This window comes from Symsagittifera roscoffensis, chromosome 7, assembly GCF_963678635.1.
Source record: "Symsagittifera roscoffensis chromosome 7, txSymRosc1.1, whole genome shotgun sequence".
Lineage (NCBI taxonomy): Eukaryota > Metazoa > Xenacoelomorpha > Acoela > Convolutidae > Symsagittifera > Symsagittifera roscoffensis.
Window position 1 is genome coordinate 32,141,110 of NC_087068.1, and position 19,141 is coordinate 32,160,250.

Here is a 19,141-nt window from a genome sequence, read left to right on the forward strand (position 1 = left end):
CTTGCTTCAAAAGAACAAAAAACGCAATAAAACAACAAGAAAAAGATATATTAAAAAGAACATACGCGGAATTGGAGTAAATTTTATTGTAGAGCAATATGCCGCCGCGCAGTCTTGCTGAGTTGAAAAAAAATAGACAAGATTTGATTGTATGCACGTTCAAGATAAGCACAGAGACTTTAATCTTTCAATTGAAAAATTGTAGAAGCGCGAAAAATTATGTCGGCACAGATGCTCACGCATTAATTAGCTATGAAGGATCAAAGAAACCTAGCACAGGTATGACAAGTATTTTTCAATTCAAGAACGGAAGCAAAGGGAAACCTACAATTGAAAATAGGAAGAGATAATGTAACCTCAAAAGGTGCTGGCGGTATACAAAGAACACATTAAAAGTTCAACTAGTTGTCTTAATTTGATCAATAATCAGAATTCAGTTCAGGAGCAGCTCGATAAAAAGATAAAAGGGCGACTCAATTCTGTCTGCAACTCGAAATTGGGAAGCATGTTACTGAAGGTGTATAAAATATGGATAAATATCGAGATCACAAGGCGAGCAATAAAATTATTATACAAAAATGGTTAAATTAAATATGGTGTCTTCTAATGTCAGCTAAGTTGGTGGGATACTCGGCCTTATTTCAACAGCTGTTATGAAGATATAAAACTTGGCGAAGAAACTTCGATTTTACGAGAAAATAAAACAAATCCGGTCACGACTTTTATACTTGGTCTTTGAAGTTCAGATTTAGGGAACACGCGCCCTAGTCTTTTTCGATTATAGCTCTCGCGGCAATCGATTTAGGGCTATTCTGCTGTAATTGGTAAAAACGTTTTCAGTTGTCTGTTGTCAGTTTCTGGTAATAATGAGTAAACGGTTCCAGATTTTATCCTTTGTGTGCTCCAGTACACTCGACGTGTATTTTCCAATCGTGTTCCAAATAAATTTCTCTCTACCTTTCGTTCCATTCAATTTTGTTTTGATAACAAACACAGCATTCTATGTGTGTGTTCCATTCCGTTCCGGTGGTATGAATTCTTCTGGTAGAGTAACGTATCACAACGTAATCAACACACATTTTGGCAGAGCTTGTAATCGAGTTCAAATGAAAAGTATATACCAACTTGAGTTATTCCTATTTATCAAAACCTTTTTTGTTTTCGAGTACGTGAATATGGAAGCAATTTATATTGCTCTTAGTTCAGTTGAGTGTTAGTTGGAAAACAAACTATAAATCACCCTGTGTTTGGATTGGAATTGAACCAACCGTTCTCTTGGGGCTATTGTGAAATGTAATTGTAGTTAAAGAGACCGATTGAGTGGGTTTGGTTGCAGTTGGAGTTGAGTGGCATGGCTGAAGGCATGGAAAAGAGGTTACGCGGATTGTAAGTTTCGACAGGTAGAGAAGCTTCTCCCCGTAGAATAGTCGAATTGGCAGTTAGTTGTAAGTTTATCGATCTGGTAATGCGATCCGAAAAGATTTTTTTGTTTAAATTCAAGCAATAAATTAATCAGTACTTAGTAGATTGAGATTAGAGCGTATATGCAGTAAAATTCAATCTACTGAAGCTGATTATCGATTTTTATGCAATTTTGTATCAAACCGAGCACGCAGATATTTTTTTTTCAAAGAAATGTTCGAAAGATTCAAAAGAAAGGTTACCGAAAGTACCATCCGAAAGCACTATGGCGACGCTTTTTTTGCCAAACGATGGAAAATGAATGGAAAAAATGAAATTTTCAATCGTAAAAAATTTCTTTGAAAATGATTTTTATCACTATTTTAAATCCTAAAGCACTATGGCGACGCTTTTTATTTACCAAAAGATGAAAACTAGTCAGAAAAAAAATGAAATTGTAAAAAAACTACTTTTAAAATGATTCTTTATCACTTCCTCTTAGTTTATACAACAAAAGCGATAGTCAAAAACTTGAATACGATTTATTGAAAAGATATCTTAGTCATCAAATGAAAAATTTTGCGGAAAAAACTTTAATGATTGAATTTGAAGTTTTAATGTACTTTTAGGCTTAAAAAAACCGTTTTTTGATAAGTAATAGAATATTTTTATCGATTTGGATCATTTTGTACTTTACAGCATGTAATGAAACATTTTTATAATAAGCCGGACATAAAAATTGTTTTTTTTTTACATGCCAATTAAAATAAAAAAGTTTTTGACTATCGCTTTTGTTGTATTTCTTGACAAAATGTTTTGTAATGTTCGAAAAAAATAAATCAGCTTGAAAAAAACAATTTAGCGGAAAAAATGTGTATGATTGATTTTGGGGTGTTAGTTGACCTTTAGGCTTGAAAGTTCCGGTTTTTGAAAAAATAATAGAATATTTTTATCAATTTGGATCATTTTGTATTTTACATAGCATGTACAGAAACATTTTTCTAAACAATGACGCGAAAAAATCTCCAGTTTTTTTCATTCATTGAATAAAAACGCTTGTTTATAAATTATAAGGGGTAGTCAGAACTTCCAAGACTCTGCACTTATACGAGCACTGTAGATTGATTTTTGTGTTGATATGAGTATTTCTTCTCATCCTTTACATCAAATACCCTAGCTAATGCTATAGAAGCAAAAACTTATGTCAATAAAGATAATCAATAATAAAAAAGAACTGATGCAATTTTAAGCCGATAAATTTTTAAAAATTTTTCGAATGAAATTTTTGGGAATCATTTCAACTATTCCGCATTTATTGCAGAAAGGGATTTGATACTAGGTACAAAATGCGCATATCTTTCATCATTGTTTTAGTTTTTCATCTTGATGTTTATAATAAACAAGGTACCACAGGCGGAGGGATTGTAGCTTAAGAGATTCTTGTTTGAAATGAGAGTTTTGGCTACATATTTCATAAAGTTTGAAATTTACTTCAAGGTTATATAAAAAAATCCAACTACAAGGTTTTGTTGGTATTGTTGGCATAACAAAAATCATTGCAGCGAGAAAACTTTGTTCCTTTTTTTTGGGTAAATGTTGAAAGATAGAGTGCATAATTTAAAAATCTGGAAATTAATATATACAAGAAGGATTTCTTAAGTACGTACAAAAGTGGAAAAAGGGGGAAGGAGATTATTCTAAAAATAGATCACATAGTTTCACAGTTTCAAAGTAGATCACATAGTTTCAAAGTAGATCACAATAGATCACATAACCAAAACTCCGAGATTACAAAAACTATCAGAAGACTGCTAAGCAAGATAAAAATACCTATAGATGTGATTGATGAAATACGAGAAGAAAAAAAGTTTCTATTTATATGTGAGTTGCTTTGATTATCAATGGTTGATTGTTTTGCAGAATAAAAAACCTGTCTTAAAAACGGCCTAAATTTTTGTGGGTTATTTCCAATCACTCTAGATTTTTCTGGGTTTTGAAAACTAGTTTTTGCTTTCGACGGTTTGTCTTATATATACTCAAACGATTCGGTAAAGGGCAAAATCAGACAATAGAGGCAAAATTAACAACAATTTTTAATAGCAGCAGACAAACTACAATCACTGGGCGATCTTTTTATCAAACAAACGAAGGAACATTTTTTTTCCAGGATTTTGTTGTCATTTTTCATAGATTTATCAGAGATATGTAGATTTTGGATAAAATTTGTCATGTGTTAAATAACACTATTAAATAAGAGGTAGTTTGATCAACTTGTGACAATATTGGTCTGAAGGCGTAAATTAGCTTGCACACCGCCACCAAAGTCAGAGGTTTTCTCGTTATTGAATTACTCTCCCAAACAACACAAGGAATTTGAAGTTTTAGGCTCAAGTTGTTTTTTCTTAACATAAATTTTTGGTCCCTACCAGCGAAAGAAAAATGAAACACACTCCTGGTCCGCATATGAATAATTTTCAAAAACGACAAATTTGAATGTGTGCTGATTAGTTGCTTTAGTCTGAAAAAAGCTGCAAGAAAATTCCTCATTACTCAGTTAGTGTCCGATTTTAGTCAAAAAGAACAATTGCTGATTTGATCTCACCTGAATTGTTTTAAAAATCCAAGTTTTCTATAAGCAAAAATTCATAAAACAAAAATTCAACAGCAAGCAAAAATTTGGTTGCTAATGAGGTTATATTTTTTTTCAAAAAAATTAGAAGAAAAAACGAGTGATCAAGGTTGACTGATAGCAATACAAAAAGATCAAAATGCTTCTATTAAGCTAGAATTGAAAAAAAAATCTTGAAATTTTTACATGCGAATCGGAATCACGATTGAGAAGGCTTCATATTAATACCAAATTTGATGCCTTAGCTTACGAAATTGTTTTGAGATACCTGATTTACGTGACAAAACATGTTTGTTTCTTCCCTCCAAAAAAAAATTTCTCTGTAGCTTAACCAATTTTTGTAAATTGCTTATGAATTTCTTTGAAAACATCAGACATTGTCAGTTTTTGTAATGAATTCACATGGAAACATTTTTTTATCATTATTATCGTCCCGATATTGAAGAAAACGGATTTTTTTTGCTCGGTGTATTTTATTTTCTTCAGCCAATTTTCGCTGATCGAAAGAAGAGTTTTCAACAGTGGCGGATCTAGGATTTTCTCGACGGGGGGGGGGGGCGGATTCTTAAAAATTTCAAAAATTTTGTCGACTTTTTATTAAGTCGACTAATTGATTTTCTGAGCTCTGCTGAATCACTATAAAGACCTCATTGTAACCAAACTTTCTGCGTCGCAGGAAAAATTTTGAAAAAACAGGCCAAAAAAAGGCGTTTTTAGAAACTTTTTGGAAATTTTTGACCAAAAAGTTGCGTTTTTTCGGCGTGTGCTCCCCCTCAAAATTAATATGATGTGGCGCCGAAGGCACTTTTAGAAACGTTATAGAATCAGTCAGAATCGGATACTCAGAAAAAACAAAGGAGGGACCCTTTGGGTCGGCAGCTGGTCGGATCTCCGAGGAGGGGGCGTCCTCCCCCCCTCTACTGGTGGTTTTCAACAAAAAAATTTTCCCCATTGATATCGACTTCTTAAGTTCAAATTTAAAAAATTATTTTAACTCCATTTCTTTTTTTCAAAGTACTGGCGATTTGAAAATTGTCATTTTGGCCACATTTTGGACAAAATTATGCGCGCTTTGAAGAATTTATTCATTTTTCAGAGACCGTAACGCAAAATATTTATTCGTGGCGTATCCCGCACAACAAAATCGTTTCAAATATAATTGAGGCTAGCTCATCGGATTGGTGGTAATAATTTCATACGACTCAACATTTCACTCTTCGGTATTCTCCAAAAATAATAGGTTTTCAATATTTTCTTTTCCCAAAAACTATTCGATATGAATCAAGGGGTAGTCGGAACATTCAGGGCTTTGCCTTGATATACCAGCAGTCTTGTTATTCTTAAACATTTAATTTTAAAAACTTTGAAGATAATTTTATTTCTCATGAAACATATTTTAAATTTTTTAAAACTGTATTTTGTATCACAAATCTGATATTGTAAAATTTTTAAAAACGTGTATGCTAAATTGAATCTGATTTTGCAGAAAAAAGTAATCCTTTTTAAGCTAAAAAGCGAAAAATCGTTGTAAGCTAAAGTGCGAAAAGCTAATCCTTGTAAGCTAAACTGCGAAAAAAAGAACTGAGACGGGAAGGATTACTTATAAACGAGAAAGATTTTACGCCCAATGCAGTAGATATCAAATGAAAAATGTTGTTACTGTAAATTGAAAGTAAAATAGTTTCATCAAATAAAAACTGTATCAATTGAAACAGAACGAAAACAAGGATAACCGTTAGACGCGCAAGTAGCACAGACAATTAGAAATTTAAAATAGCAACGCAAAAATTTTCAGGATGTTTTTCGAGTCCAAATCTTAACTGAAAAGTCTTAAAAATCATAACAGACTTTATGCTTTATAAAAGTAGTTTGAACTACTTAGTTTTGCTCGGAAGAAAACCTTCCCTTCCCAAACATTCTCATCAGTACATGAACTACCTTCAGTAAATAAATGAAAGCATTTCTTATAACGTCACTGTTATGAATTTATTACAAATGTTGCCGAAGCAACTACATTTTCCCAATCTTTATAAATCAAAAGTCACTGTGATCAAACATTTGTAATCTCTGTGATATAAACACTCGAAACAAACCAGAACTAAGAGAGTTGACTCTTGGAGCCATGTTTTGACCTAAAGTGACAAGTCAGCTACATGTTTTGGCGCTCCTGGGTGGGCACGAACCACCAATCATTCTTTTGTTTCTTTTGCCGCCTTCCTGAAACAAATGGTGCAAACCTTCAAAAATCTCAATTTTAATGCAGATTTGAGTTCTTCTACTTTGACAAAGCTTGTCAAAAAAAAAGTCCCACAACATTTGTTTCTTAAATGGACGGAATACACCGTGCGAAACGACATACAGGACTTAGATGTTCAACACTTACAAAATTGGCTAGAAGTGCATGCGAAGACCTACGACAAACTTCACAATCAATTTCCATCCTTCAACAATGCAGAACCGTCAACATTTAGCAGCAATGCCCTAGCGCCCTGTTCCTCAAACGTTATATCAAGCAATCAACAGGCTTCCAGAACAATTGGACCTGAGAATTTCAACCAATACAGAACAAAGCGCAAGCAATGCCCTTCTTGTAAGAACGAACATAACATCATGCAATGCCCACAGTACAGTTCTTCTACGCCACCTCAACGCTACAAAATCGTAAAACAACTTGAACTTTATGTCAACTGCTTAAGCCCTCATCACCTCCGAACTACTTGTGTCTCAAACAACCATTGTCAAGAGTGCAACAGATTTCATCACACAAGCCTTCACGACCCAAACAAGTTTAAAAAATCAACGTTCGTTGTCAACGCCCATCATGACTTGTTTCACAATACTATGCACCCAAACTTACAAGAACCAGTTTGGGTTCCGACAATTTTTGTAAACCCGCACCCCAGGAAAACCGATACTTTAATCAGCAGTCTGCAGATTTTAACCAAAAAAGCAAAGAGTACAAACCTAAAAGTAGAAGGTTTCCAAACCAACCAGACCTAAGCCGATATGGTGCCCAGCACTCTAACAAATCAGAACATCAGCGATCAAAAACAGAGATGTCATCGCAACAAAGCAAAGACGCAGCATGCGCAGAAAATCAGGGAGGATTCACTGCCTGTGAGTTTTCGAGTTTTTGTTCAGAACAACCTCAATGGTTTGAACAATGCCGGTTTCATTCTGCCATGGTGAAAGGAGCACAACTACTTATGCATTAAATGACCACGGGAGCCAATTTAGCTTCATCGTTGATGAAATAGCAGATAAACTACAAATTTCATCTGTGGAACACACATCAATGTCTCTTCGTTATATCGACATTGATCATGAAATGCCAGTTGCAAAGGTTGATAATGCTGTTCACATCTCTCCGCATGACAAACCGGATGTGAAGTTCTCAATGAATAATTTGTACAAAACTCCTTGCTTAAATATACCGGCGGCAGATGTGTTTAATTTGAACGAGATTTGCAGCTCTACCGACACACTTCGCCATATTCATTTTCCACACTTCGATCATGGGAAGATTGGAGCTTTGCTTGGTGTAAATTCATTCTTGTTTACATATCCTCTACACGTTATTGAAGGAAACAACTTTATACCTTCAGCTGTGCAGACAAAACTTGGATGGACATTAGCCGGCGAATACCAACTGAACAAAAATAGACAACAGCGATACTCATCCAAAACAAAACATCGGCCCTTTGTCTTCCACGTTTCTCGCAACAAAATAACAGAGCAACCTCTGGACTATCTTGTACAGCAATTTTGGAAAATCGAGGAAAACGGAATCACTACACTCAACAAAAACTACAGCAGCGACGACAAGCTTCATCTCCAAATCTTGGATAACACGACAACACTTGTAAATGGACGATACGAAATAGGTCTTCCCTGGAAACCCAACTCAAGTCTCAGCAACAACTACTATGTAGCTCTGAAACAGTTGCAATAATTGCAGAAAAGATTCGAAAAAAACACCGATCTACAAAATTTATATGAAAAGACGCTAGTTACGGACCTGGAAAAGTCTTACGCGCAGCCAGCAGTTTTTACCAGAGAAGTACCTTCTAGATTGTGGTATCTACCTCACCACGAAGTCGTAAACCCTAACAAGCCGAGAAAGGTAAGGCGTGTCTCAAATGCTGCCTCCAAATTCAAAGCCCAATCTCTAAATTCTAATCTGCTAACAGGCCCAAATTTGCTCGCAAATCTTATTGGAGTCCTTCTGCGGTTTCGTAAGTTTGGTATTGGGACATTAGCTGACATTGAAGGAATGTTTATGCAAATAAGCATAAAAGCAGAAGACCGTTCCTCGCTACGTTTTCTCTGGGATCACAAAATTGTTATAAGACATTACCAGTTTTCAAGACTAATTTTTGGAGCAACTTGCTCTCCATTTTGTGCTATCTACATTCTACAGAAATGTGCTAAAGACAACATCGTGAACTTTCCGCTTGCCTTTGAATCCGTCGGAACAAATTTTTACATGGACGACTACATTCACTCAGCGTCCTCACCCAACGACGCATTGGAGTCCGCTTTCCAGACAAAGGCAGCTCTACAACAAGGCGGATTTAGACTAACCAAGTTTGAATCGAACAGCACTAAGATACTTAACGGTTTACCAGCCTCGGAAAAAGAAACACCTAAGCCAACAACTAGAGTTCTATGACAAAAATGGAATTTAACAAATGACAAACTATACATGGAGCCTCCAAAGGCAATTAGTGGGGATGCCCATGAATACACACAACGGAAATTTTTCGGCCTAGTGTCCTCAATTTTTGATCCTCTGGGAATATTAGCACCAGTAACCATTTTGTTCAAAGCAATTTAGCAATCAACGTGGAAATTAGGCAAATCTTGGGACTCATTATTGCCCGCTTACAGTCAGAAAGAGCTACAAAAGCTGCTAAACCTCTTTGTGTCAATGAAACCAATCAGTCTTGCCCGAACACTTTTCAAAAGGCAATTAACAACACGGGATAATGTTCAACTTCATACGTTCACGGATGCGTCCTTGATAGGGATGTCAGCAGTCGTATAGGTGAGAGTCGAATATCAACCAGAAAAACAATTGGCAACTCACTATGTAATAGGTACGAGCAAAGTAGCTCCAATCAAGCAGCTGAGTATTCCAAAATTAGAGCTTGAAGCAGCAATTATTGGATTTCGACTAGTTGCATTTGCTAAAGTACAACTTCAGCTTAACGTCGATCCTGACGTACATATGTGGACAGACAGTCAAGTTGTAATTGATTGGATCAATTCGAAGAAAAAACAAAAAAGTTTTGTGTCAAATTGTCTAGCCGAAATAAACGCTACTCAAGAAAACAAAAACTGGCACTATATACAGACTCATCTGAACCCTGCTGATCACGGCACTAGAGGATTAAAAACTATAGATATCGAATCAAAATGGTTAGCAGCCCCATCCTTTTTGATGTCACAATCATCTGAATGGCCACAGAAGTCTTCCGTAATAGAAACTAATAGCGTCTCAATACTCGCCTCAGTGTGTGCATCACAGAAACCGTTTTCAGGTCCTCCACTCTTTGACATAGTCGTTTTTCCTCGTGGAATAAACTTTTATTGACCATCGCCGCAGTTTTCAGTTTTTTTCACAAAACTGAGCTCATCATCTGCAAAAGACCAAGACTTTAACGGAAAACATCGAAAAGAACGACAGCATTCAACTAGTAACGATATGGAACGAGCGAGAAATTATATCATCATATCAGCACAGCGAGAATCTTTCAGTGAAACGATCGAACATCTACAACAGAAGCGGTGCCTGGAAGCAAAGAACAAACTGATTAAATTCAATCCATACCTTGACCAAAAGCATATGCTTCGTTCGCGCAGCAGGCTCGACTTTGCCCCAACAAAGGAGCTTGAATCACGTCACCCGCTGATTCTATTAGCAACTCATCCAACAGTTAAACTCTATCTACAGCATGCACACCAAATTTGCATGGATCAAGGACAAGAGTTCGTCAAATCTTTCGTGCAGCAGCGCTACCACATCATTGAGATACGACAAGCTCTTCGTTCAATCGCTCATCATTGTTTCTTGTGTCGACGATACAAAGCAGACAACCTCCAGCCAATCATGGCACCATTACCATTGAAGCGATATCCCGACGAAAATCATCTTTTCCCGTTCACTAATGCTGGAGTAGACTTTTTTGGCCCCTTCTATTTTGAAAACAAAACAGATATTGAGAAACATTACGGAATAATTTTAACTTGTTTTGCAACTAGAGCTGTTCATTTCGAAAACTGTCCAAATCTGAACACTGATTCACTTATGAATGCAATAGGTCGGTTTACAGCTAGACGGGGAACTCCAAAAACGCTCACCAGTGATAACGGAAAAACGTTTGTTGGAGCCTCTAAAAAACTAAACGACGCCATAAAAATGGTTGACAATAGAGCCTGCTCTTTCAAGCTACAACGGCAAAACATCCAGTGGTTCTTCAACCCGCCATATGGTCCTCATTTCGGTGGCGCTTGGGAACGCTTGATTCAGATTGCCAAGAGAACAATCCTAATCATTCTTGGATCGCGAAAACTCACACTTGATGTTTTTCAGACAATTTTAGCCGAAACCGAATTGATACTGAATTCGAGACCCTTAACAATTGTAACTGATTACCCAGAAAATGACGAGCCACTGACACCAAATCACTTTCTCATTCAACGACCTTTCAGCAGCCTTCCACCAGGAGTATTCGACGACAGCATGCCATTAACCTACACTAAATGGACCCACGTTCAACAGCTGATGAACCACCTGTGGAAGCGGTTGAAGAAGGAGTACCAACTTTTACTAATGAAACGCCCTAAGTGGAACGAAATGCAACCACCATTGAAGGTTGGAGACATAGTGTGGGTACTAAAAGACCTCACGCCGCGAGGTATTTGGCCGATTGGACGTGTGGTGGAGGAACATCCAGGAAGAGATGGCACAACACGAGTGGTGACCGTGAGAACGGCTTACGGCACTTTCAACCGCCCCGCTACCGCTCTTGTTACGGTTTTTTTGATTTTTTTTGCAACGCCTTTTGCGCCGTTCCAGACAATTCGGGGCCCCGGGAGTTTGTTGCCGAAGCAACTACATTTTCCCAATGTTTATAAATCAAAAGTCACTGTGATCAAACATTTGTAATCTCTGTGATATAAACACTCTCGAAACAAACCAGAACTAAGAAAGTTGACTCTTGGAGCCATGTTTTGACCTAAAGTGACAAGTCAGCTACAACAAATATCGATATTTCAACAACAGTTCAACTATTTACAGCAAATATAGTTAATATTCAAAGAAAAACACTTGCAATGGGAGCGATTTTCTTTAGCCGATGAAAAGAACTTCGGCCAAAGCTGTATTTTTGAGCAAAGTTAGTTATCTCAAAGCACCCTCATAGGGCATCAAGTGTGGTAGTTTATTGCTGCATTTGGTGCTCGTTTAGAAGAGTGGTCCCATTGATGAATTCAGCAAGTTTACTTCTAATATTGTACATTGACCATTTATCTTTCGGTTATTGCATTCATTGTTTTTGACACTAGCAGAAACAAATTAACGTTTTAAATGATCAATTATTGCATATTATCGAAAAAAACTCAATGAAACATTAATTATAACCATTGATTATGTATAAAAACTAAAAGTTTTCGATTTTAAATATTGTATGTTTTCAAAAAAGCAAAGCACTAATGCAAAGCACTATTCAATTTTCTGAAATGTGTTTTAAAAGAACTTATCTTTTTTGGTTTGTTCATCAGATGTTTTTTTTTTGTTAAAAAACCAAAATTTTGAGAACCAAATTGGTTGAGCATCGAAAAAATATAGCCTGAATCGAAAACTTGCACCGACAAAAGATGTCGTGGCTAAAATATGACTCACATGATCTGAAGAAGATTTTTCTCAATTTGACACCCGGGAGGTTAAAAACTGCTGATCAAGTTGATATTATTTTGATGTTGTTCACTGCATGTAGTTCCGCAAAGCATGTCTCCAAATGACAAATATGGCTTCAAAATAATGAGTTATTGATGTGCAGCAGAGATTTCACCAGCGGGACGCTTCAGTTCATGTGCCGTAAACGTAAACATGTTCAAAAACCGTCACATTTGGTAAAAAAACAAGCAAAAATTGCATAAAAGCGAAGCAGAAACAAAGTTGTTGACGAACAAAATTGGCATAAAACACCTTGCGCGTTTGATCACACAGAAACTAAATTACAGAATTTTCAATTATGCACAAAAGTTGTGAACGATAAAGTGAACAAAACAGAATAAAATTAATAATATTTTGGACCATATACATGAATATCGAAGAAAATTTTGTGTTCTATTTTAAACAGGTAAGAACGTTTGTCGACCAGAAAATTTTGCATTTTCTTAACTGAAAAAGAAACTTATTTTCTCGACCAGAAAAATTGTGAATAATGTGAACAATATTGTGAACAAAAGAGAATAAAAGCAATAAAATTTGGACGATTTATATCTAAGAAACCCCAGGTAAAAACGTTTCTGGACCAGTATGTTCTGAAATGAAGAAGTTTATATTAAACAATGGTAGATTTTGATCATAATGAATCATGTATTTGCGTTGTCTTGAAGATATGTGTAAATTTCGTTTGTTTATTGAAGAAGTTTACTTGTTGTTCAACCAAGCCATAGTTCTGGTTATGTTTGGGTAGGCGAACCATACAGAAACAATTTTGAAGAGTTGAGTAACAGCAGAAGTGACTAGTGGATTTAGATCTACCCTGGGCCCGGGGTGCAAAAATGCTGTTAAGACAGCATAGGTTGGTGTGAGGGCTTATAGTGTGGAATTGAAATTTAGTCTTTCGCTATATATAGTAACACGTGAACGGTATAGACGGTGTAAAATTATGTAACAAAGGATTGATCTATTTACGCATTTTGTCCAGGGGCAGAATTTTGGTAAACACCATTCTAGGGCATTTTGACGTTTTCCCACTTCCCAAAAATAGAAGAAGTTTCTTCACACGGTGATCAGAATGACTAACTTGGCAGAAAATTTGGCATTTCAGCAGCGTACAGAATTGGTACAGAATTTTTTCTATATAAATAAGAAAAAACTAGCATAAAATACGATCCACAAAATATTGGGTTTCTTAAATAATAACATTTTTTTCCAAAAACATTTAATACAAAATTTTTTAAGCAAAAATACCAAAAACTATCCGAATTGATACCGAAAACACTTTTCAAAAAAAAACTATCTCGGATGGATTACAAAAGGCCAGTTAGCAGCTCATCGAGTGGTGTTTTTATCTAAAATGTATTTCTGAGGTTTTTCTGGGTAGATTTTTTTCTTGAGCTGAAATTTTAAAATTTAAAAAATAAAAGAAAATGAAAGATTTGCGATAAAAAAAGCCAGAAAATTCGGCCAGATGATGATTTAGCCTGTTTTCTATAAGACCCTGTGTTAAATGAAAAAAGTTGAAGAGTTGCGTTAAAAAGAGACAATTCACTCAAATTGCAAATTGAAAAGTGAGCTGAGAGGAGCCTGTATGGCTGTATGGTCACTTGAGAGATGTCTGCAGTCTTTTATCTGTCTCTCTTTCTCTCTGTGAACTGGGAACAAAGACAAAGGAGGGATAAGTGAGACTAAGCTAGATGTACTCAATGAGAGAAACAGAACCAATTGACACTACAAAAGGAACAGACGGAGTGTATGGGCTGAGAGAGAAAAAGCTGCAAAAAGCAACGTCGCTCTTATACAAAACACTAAAAAGACAAAGTAGATGGAAAGAGCGCCAGATACAGATGGTAAAACGGCAACATTTCATTTTTCAATAAAATTGGACGAGATTTCATAAATTAAAAAGAGGAAGAAACTATAAACAACAGCAGTCATTTGCTGTGAAAGCAGCAAAGAAAAGAGTTATCGTTGGGTAATCATAGCAAGAGTGCTCGTATCAGGGCCCGGGTTGACTATCCTACAAAAAGTTCCCTTATCTTAGAACTTCTTATAAGATTTGATGGAAAATTTCGCTATCCAACAACTTTCTCATAAGAAAACCCGCATCCATGTTTAGGCGTAAGTTATTGATTATAATGGAATATTATGATGGTTTTTTGACAATTATAATTGATTGTAATTATCAAAACTAGGGGTTTAAAAATTTCTAACCGTGATATTTTAGCAGAGATTATAATATCTTATAATTGATTATAAATGATTATAACTCATACAATAAACCAATTGTAACCAATTATTATATCTTATTTGTCAAAAATTTGTCACACCAAAAATAAATTTGAATTATATCTTATGGGTTGATAATTTCTGTCAATAACAAAATCTTAAAAAGCGAGATCTCTTGTCACTCTTTGGTTCATCTGAACGCAAAATTTTACCAATAAAAATAATAGAAAGTAATCAATTATAACCAATTATAATTGGATTGGATTGAAACTAGATGAATAAATAATCAATTATATCGATTGAAATGTGTTATAGTTGATTATAATTTGATTTCAAACAGAAAAATTAAAATCAATTCTTATTGGAATAAAAAAATCATTTTTTTTCTCATTTTTAGTAAGACTGGTACTAAATGATATAATCAATTATTAACGCTTGAAACTGGATGGGGGAAGTTTTTGGACAGTACATTTTTCCCAAATTTGAAAAAAATCACTAAAATAATTTTAAACTTGTTTCTATATCGTAATAACAGATAAAAATCAAATTTCGTTTTTTTTTCTTCAAATTTATGCATGTGAAAACTTTTAAATAGTACTTATAATGTATACATCTTGAAAAAAAAACTCGAAGGAAAAAAGTTGATTTTTTTAAAATGAATCTCATATTGGAGAAAAAAAATCACTTGTGATGAATCATGCCATATGGCTGTGGATGTGTTTTTTTGAGGTTCAGTAGATATATGTTCAGTAAAAACTAACTTTATAATTTTACTGGGTTTCTCAGCAAACACATTTAGCGAAACAAGTTGTTTGGTCCTTGAACTTTTTGTATTGCCCTCTACGTTACCGGAGAAGTTATATTTTGGTAGTAAGAATATTTTTAGAAAAAAAACATGCCAAAAATTTTTCTAAGAAAAATTTTTGTCTTACAACTTTCTTGTAAAAAATTCACTATCTTACCTTTTTTTTATGTGAAACAATCTCTGGTTTATAATTCTGATAAAAAATTGAATATAGCGACTTTTAGTCAACCCGGCGTGGAAGCCTTGAATGTTCCGACGGCATTTTTAGGTTTATGGAGTAATAATGGGTTTTTAAAAATGGGTAACATGTAAACATTAAAGTGAAAGTCAAAGAAAATTTCTGAGTTTTGTTTAAAAAGCATCCCACCACACGCTATTTAAACAACAAAATGATATATTTTGCTTACAACGAGCTATAAAGTAGGCCAAACAGGCCACCTCAATTCAATTTGAAACTATTTCTTGGACGGATTACATCTGCGCTTGTAGAACAAAGTATATTGCGCATTAATTCTCCCAAACTGAAAACATTGGCAAATTTTAAACACTCAAAATTGCACAAAAGAGACCACAGGTAAAAAAAACTTCCCTAATTTTGAGCTCAAGACAACACTTTTTTTCTTTTCGAATGAAATCATAAAAATCAGTAGAAAAAGTTGTAGGTCAAAAAGTCAAAATTTGGTTCAGAAAAAAAATCCGAGCGCAATTATTTTGACATTTTTTTCGAAAATAGTCGGAACAAAAATGTAACAAAAGTTTATCGGTAACAAACAAAGTTGATTACAAAAAATTGTTATCGCTAATTGCAAAAAACTGTTATCGCTAATTTTTCAGCAGAAACTTCAACAACTAGTTTTTACAACTTAATAAACAAATAAACAGTTATAGCTAACTTTTCTTGCTCTCGGCTTGCTAGCCTTGAGTTTGAAACGGCTATAGGAACGAGTTATTGTGGTGGCTTTTTTCTACCTTAGGCCAAAGTGTTTCAATATCTTAGGGGTGGATCTAGGAGTTTCAGAAAAATTTCCAACATTTCAGAGACTTTTGTTTCGGTCGACCAAATTGATCTTTCGAACAATCCCAGAACACTATAAGACCTTATTTCTACCAATTTTTCTGCCCCGCGAGCAGAAAATTTTCACAGCAACCGGCTAACCTTGTTTATAATGAGATTTGTTATTTTTTATCGAAAAATTCTTCTCGTCGTTCAAGTCAAATTTAAAAATCGACTTTTCCACTCTCGAATTTTTTAAAATTTCAAATTCAGTTTTTTCTGAATTTGTTAGACTTTTTTCTAAACTTTTGAATGCAAACAAAATGGTAAGCTAAGAACTTGGACGACAGCTGGATACATTTTGTCTAATCATGCATAACAAGGAAAAGGATGAATTTGAATTTGAACAAGACTGCTCGTATCAGGGCGAAGCCCTGAATGTTCCGACTGCCTTTTAAGGTTTATGGAGCAGTAATAACATTATTAAAAAAATTAAAGTAATAAAATAAAATGAATTTTTTTTTAATTTGAAATTTTTTAAATAAAAATCATCCCCCCATACGCCATATAAAGTACAAAAAGATAGATTTCGTTCCTTGTAACAAATCAATTATGGCAAATAAGCTTCGTTCAACCAATTTGGAACGATTTATAAGACGGATTAACTCTCCGCTTACGCGTTAATAGCGCGAAATATATCGCGCGTTAATTGTCACAAATTGGTCAAAATGGCAATCTTTAAACCCCCATAACTTTACGAAAAATGATCACAGGTGAAATATCTTTTCAAATTTGAGCTCAAGACAACAGTACCTTTCGAATGATATAAAAAAATTCCGTCAAAAATGGCTAGTTAAAAAGTCGAAATTTGTCTGAAGAAAAAAAACCCACCCCGAGCACAAATATTCCGTTACTTTCGTATCGAAAGTCGGAACAATAAGACATGGACAGTTTTCAAAATCTGTAATAATCCATTGCAACAGGAATTCTTTTTTTTATACAGGCAGACTTTGCCTATCTAGTGACGCCCCATGCTGGTTCCTTTTAAAATGACATCGGATCTAAATGTTTTCTAAGAAATTGTTTATGGAACTTCGATTTTTTCAAAAACAAATTTTTAAATTTTGCTCAAGCTACAGGAGCTCAATCTCGAACACTTTAAGTAAATTTTGAGTTTAAATTTTTTTCTACGCAGTTCAAAAGTACTCAAATAGTTTATCAGAAAGAACATTGACAGTTTACGACTGCATGCTAGCTCTAAGATGTTTGACTATGCTAGGTGACCAAAGAAAAAATAAATACTAACGGACAATGCTTAGACACTATCATGTTCATTTTGGAATATGCAATTGTCGAAGAAAAAATTTACACGCAAAAACTTAATATTTTTGCCGATAACGTAGTCCAGACTGAGTTTTTCATACCAAAAAAATTGTTCGAATTAAATTTTATAATGTTTTTAAAAATATGGTCACAATGTTCCAGCAGTAAATTTGAGATTTTTATTCGTACCCGGGATGACCGAAACTCCTTATCATACACTTCCTATATATGAGAAACTTCTTGTCATACAATTCCATACAATGCCATACGTACAGAACATTGTATGAAATCTCTATGATAAACATTTTTCCATAAATGAAAATTGTATGATAGATGTTTTTCCATAAAGCAAAAAGTTTGATTTTTTCTTTCTAAATTTATTTCTGAAAAATTTTACGTTGTATTTGCAGCCGAACACAAGTAACAAAGACCTTGGTTACTCAAAGCACCAAAGGTTGGACGGTCTTTGCATTTAAAATGCATAGAAAACGACCTAAGTTTGGCTGTCTTTCACAATTGATATAACAAAAGCAACAAACTTTTAGTTTTTGGCAAAATTTTTTAATGGTGATTATTATAAATTTTTGAATTTTCAAATTATCAGACATTGATCAAGGCATACATTAACACCCCATACATGAAATTTGTATGACAAGCATTTTTTTCCACACACTTGATGTATGGAACTGTATGATAAGCATTTTCGGTGTATGGAGGTCAACCCGGGTAATTCTGAGTGATCTGTGTAATTTTGTCTCATGGTTTTTTGTCTTAGAAAAGCCTTGGCCCTTGTTTTTGGACAAAACACAAAAATACTTAACAAAATTCGAAAGGTAATAACTTTTTGAACTATAGGAGTATACTTGTCATATACATGTCATTAAAGAAAAAATGCTTATCGAAGAGTTTTCATACTATGTGATCTTTAATGCGGCCACAACTTTAATTCTGTGTATCCCTTTTTCTTTTGAACCTAATTCTTCAATTTTTTACTCAAATAGAGCTTGCGGGTTTTCATGCGGTTTTCATTAGAAAATCATCCTCCCTGACCAGGAAATTTATTTAAGATACAATTTTGCTGTCTTGAGTCTCAAATGCATTTACCCATCGGTGCTGTTTGACAATCCAGAAAAATCGAAATGAATTGAGCTTTCTTTGTGAGTGAAAATAGATAGCCGAAGTCATATATGAACTCTACGTTCTTGTATTTATTGAAATTTCATCAATATTTATATGGTTCAACTTTTTTTTATCTCATAAATCTTTATGTAAAATTTGGACTTTGTAGCAGTGTTATCTGAGAAAATATAGGCGTTGAAAGTATTGGCCACCCTGTTCATATTGTCTGAACCTATGGAACTGTATTAAACTTTTCCATTTATCTAAATTGTACGACAAGCATTTTTGGTCAACCGGGCGTGTTAGGGTCTTGGTCAAGTGTTTTAGTTAAGCTATTTTTAAACAGGTCGTGAAGTCTAAACTACGTCTTTCTTTCAAAAAATTATATTTTTTTCCAAAAACTATTGTGGTCAACTTATTAAGTCTTAATTGCAAAGCATTCAGTTTTATTCTGTGCGCTTATAAGTCACATAAAACGTGATACTTGTTTGTTACTTTCTAACAACGCTTTGCAAATTGGGCCATTTTTTCGAACTCAAGTAGAAAGTTTTGGAAAGTTTTTTCGAGCTTTTTTCGGCCCATTGATGTGATTTTTTTGAGCTCCCTCAAAACCATCTTACAATCCTTTTCTCCTATAAACAAAGGAACTGAAGGCAAATTTTTGATAAACCAAGCCAGAGTTTTGAG

General features: G+C 34.6%; 1 protein-coding gene across 1 annotated transcript in view; it reads right to left on the minus strand.

The window, feature by feature from the left end:
* Positions 1 to 12,839, minus strand: part of LOC134852193 (protein still life, isoform SIF type 1-like) — a 41,546-nt gene extending 28,707 nt beyond the window's left edge. The window contains exon 1 of the mRNA XM_063868503.1: positions 11,937 to 12,839. The gene's annotated coding sequence lies outside the window, so the exon portion shown is untranslated. The remainder of the gene's footprint in view (positions 1 to 11,936) is intronic.
* Between the last annotated feature and the right edge of the window lie 6,302 nt (positions 12,840 to 19,141).